Consider the following 3007-nt stretch of genomic DNA (forward strand, 5'->3'; position numbering starts at 1 on the left):
GAGATAATCCCCACAGACCCTGAGATAACCCACAGCAACCGAGTTAATCCACAGACCCCGAGATAATCCCACAGACCCCGAGATAATCCCCACAGACCCCGAGATAATCCCACAGACCCCGAGATAATCCCCACAGACCCCGAGATAACCCCCACAGACCCCGAGAGAGTCCCCACAGACCCCGAGATAATCCCCACAGACCCGACATAACCCCACAGACCCCGAGATAACCCCACAGACCCCCGAGATAACCTCACAGACCCGAGATAATCCCACAGACCTTGAGATAATCCACAGACCCCGAGATTATCCCCACAGACCCCCGAGATAATCCCCACAGACCCTGAGGTAATCCAACAGACCCCCGAGATAATCCCCACAGACCCTGAGATAATCCCCACAGACCCCGAGATAATGCCCATAGACCCTGAGATAATCCCCACAGGCCCCCGAGAGAACCCACAGACCCCAAGATAATCCCACAGACCCCGAGATAATCCCCACAGACCCCGAGATAATCCCCACAGGCCCCCGAGATAACCCACAGACCCCAAGATAATCCCCACAGTCCCCGAGATAATCCCCACAGACCCCGAAATAACCCCCACAGACCCCGAGATAATCCCACAGTCCCCGAGATAACCCCACAGACCCCGAGATAACCCACAGACCCCGAGATAATCTCTACAGACCCCAAGATAACCCCCACAGAGCCCAAAATAATCCCACAGACCCCGAGATAATCCCCACAGACCCCGAGATTATCCCCACAGGCCCCCGAGATAACCCACAGACCCCAAGATAATCCCCACAGTCCCCGAGATAATCCCCACAGACCCCGAAATAACCCCCACAGACCCCGAGATAATCCCACAGTCCCTGAGATAACCCCACAGACCCCGAGACAACCCACAGACCCTGAGATAATCTCCACAGACCCCAAGATAACCCCCACAGACCCCAAGATAACCCCCACAGACCCTGAGATAACCCACAGACCCTGAGATAACCCACAGACCCCAAGATAACCCACAGTCCCTGAGATAACCCCACAGACCCCGAGACAACCCACAGACCCTGAGATAATCTCCACAGACCCCAAGATAACCCCCACAGACCCTGAGATAACCCACAGACCCTGAGATAATCCCACAGACCCCAAGATAACCACAGACCCTGAGATAATCCCACAGACCCCGAGATAATCCCACAGACCCGGAAATAACCCACAGACCCCGAGATAACCCACAGTCCCCCCGAGATAATCCCCACAGACCCCGAGATAATCCCCACAGACCCCGAGATAACCCACAGACCCCGAGATAATCCCACAGACCCCGAGATAACCGACAGACCCCGAGATAAGCCACAGACCCCGAGATAATCCCACAGACCCCGAGATAATCCCACAGACGCGGAAATAACCCACAGACCCCGAGATAACCCAGTCCCCCCGAGATAATCCCCACAGACCCCGAGATAATCCCACAGACCCTGAGATAACCCACAGACCCCGAGATAACCCACAGACCCCGAGATAATCCCACAGACCCCGAGATAACCCACAGACCCCGAGATAATCCCACAGACCCCGAGATAATCCCACAGACCCGGAAATAACCCACAGACCCCGAGATAACCCACAGTCCCCCCGAGATAATCCCCACAGACCCCGAGATAATCCCACAGACCCTGAGATAACCCACAGACCCCGAGATAACCCACAGACCCCGAGATAATCCCACAGACCCCGAGATAATCCCACAGACCCGGAAATAACCCACAGACCCCGAGATAACCCACAGACCCCGAGATAATCCCACAGACCCGGAAATAACCCACAGACCCCGAGATAACCCACAGACCCCGAGATAACCCACAGACCCCGAGATAATCCCACAGACCCCGAGATAATCCCACAGACCCGGAAATAACCCACAGACCCCGAGATAACCCACAGTCCCCCCGAGATAATCCCCACAGACCCCGAGATAACCCCACAGGCCCCGAGATAACCCCCACAGGCCCACGAGATAATCCCACAGACCCCAAGATAACCGACAGACCCCGAGATAATCCCACAGACCCCGAGATAATCCCCACAGACCCTGAGATAACCCACAGACCCCGATAACCCACAGACCCCGAGATAAGCCACAGACCCCGAGATAATCCCACAGACCCCGAGATAATCCCCACAGACCCCGAGATAATCCCCACAGACCCCGAGATAATCCCCACAGACCCTGAGATAACCGACAGACCCCGAGATAACCCACAGTCCCCCCGAGATAATCCCACAGACCCCGAGATAATCCCACAGACCCCGAGATAAACCACAGACCCCAAGATAATCCCACAGACACTGAGATAATCCCCACAGACCCCGAGATAGCCCCACAGATCCCGAGATAACCACAGACCCCGAGATGCTGTCTGCGATCATTATCGCTTGTTAACACGTCCCTGCCCGATGCTGAATTCCACTCACCAGCACACTCTTTGTCTTTCCCTCCACCAGCCCAAGAAATGCCGCTTATTCAGAACTGGTCTGGAGTTACAGCCCCGCCTCCTTAACCCTACACGGGCCTGAACAATCCCACTCTTTTTTTTCATTGAAAGATTTGTTTCCCCTCCCTTCAAAGGCCAAGTTACTTAAAGGGGCGTCCGGAATAAAAACGATTCTAAAATACATTTGAGTGTCAAAACCTAATTTAAAGGGGCGCTGTCCTAGGGTAACGTGGGCAAGAGAAAGAAAGACTCCCATTTCCACAGCGCCTTTCACGACCACCGGACGTCCCAAAGCGCTTTACAGCCAATGAGGTACTTTTTGAAGTGCAGTCACTGTTGTAATGTGGGAAACACGGCAGCCAATTTGCACACTGCAAGCTCTCACACACAGCGACGTGATAATAACCAGATCAGTACTGTCGGAGGGGCAGTACTGAGGGAACGCTGCATTGTCGGAGGGGCAGTACTGAGGGAGTGCCGCACTGTCGGAGGGGCA

At 54.7% G+C, this 3007-nt stretch overlaps 1 protein-coding gene across 1 annotated transcript in view; it reads right to left on the reverse strand.

The window, feature by feature from the left end:
• The window catches only part of LOC147091053 (uncharacterized), a 37209-nt gene extending 34570 nt beyond the window's left edge, over positions 1 to 2639 (reverse strand). Inside the window, exon 1 of the mRNA XM_085977507.1 lies at positions 2492 to 2639. The gene's annotated coding sequence lies outside the window, so the exon portion shown is untranslated. The remainder of the gene's footprint in view (positions 1 to 2491) is intronic.
• Positions 2640 to 3007: the final 368 nt, after the last annotated feature.

The sequence above is a fragment of the Somniosus microcephalus genome, unplaced genomic scaffold (genome assembly GCF_052327205.1).
Source record: "Somniosus microcephalus isolate GS21.2 unplaced genomic scaffold, FLI_Smic_1.0 unresolved_chr4, whole genome shotgun sequence".
In the NCBI taxonomy this organism is placed as follows: Eukaryota; Metazoa; Chordata; class Chondrichthyes; order Squaliformes; family Somniosidae; genus Somniosus; species Somniosus microcephalus.